This window comes from Solanum tuberosum, unplaced genomic scaffold (genome assembly GCF_000226075.1).
Source record: "Solanum tuberosum cultivar DM 1-3 516 R44 unplaced genomic scaffold, SolTub_3.0 scf00076, whole genome shotgun sequence".
NCBI lineage: Eukaryota > Viridiplantae > Streptophyta > Magnoliopsida > Solanales > Solanaceae > Solanum > Solanum tuberosum.
Genome location: NW_006239000.1, coordinates 1,136,790 through 1,137,452, shown reverse-complemented (window position 1 = coordinate 1,137,452; position 663 = coordinate 1,136,790).

Sequence of the window (663 nt, the reverse complement as noted above, 5' to 3'; positions counted from 1 at the left end):
TTGGCACTTTATACTTCAAGTATTCATCAACATGCACATAATATCATGATCAAGTCATTTCATTTAGAAGCATTACCCTAAATCAATTCACGTCTAGGTGATCTAATCTAAGGCATTATATGGAGAAATTCATCATTCTTGGAGGATCACATTTAAACCCTTAATTAGCCTCTTTAATGGCACAACCCTAGACTATATCAATTCACCTTAGAAATCTTAGGTTAATCAAGTATACATGTAAAGTCACACTTAGATCATGCAATTACATCATAATTAACTCACATTCATTCCTTGGACCAACTTGCAAAACCATCACATAATGTAAAGAAGAACCACAACTAGGGTTGGGGAAAACTCATGGATTCTTTGGAATTCAAGTTAAAATCATCTAAAATCAGTAGTATCATCAATAACAAACATAATTCGACCTTTAAGAACAACTTTGAAAGGAATCCATGGGGTTGAGTTGAAACCCTAGCTAATTGGATTTTCTAGAATTGAGTTAAAAACTTTTGAAAGGGCTCCTTGGGTGATAGCTTCCTAAGGATGAAGAACTCTCATACCTTAGGTGTAGAATCCAACCAATTTCGTGTTGAAAAACTCCCTTCTTCAAGCTCTAACTTGGTTTCCTTCTTGGTTCTTCAATGGAGTTTCTAGAGAGAA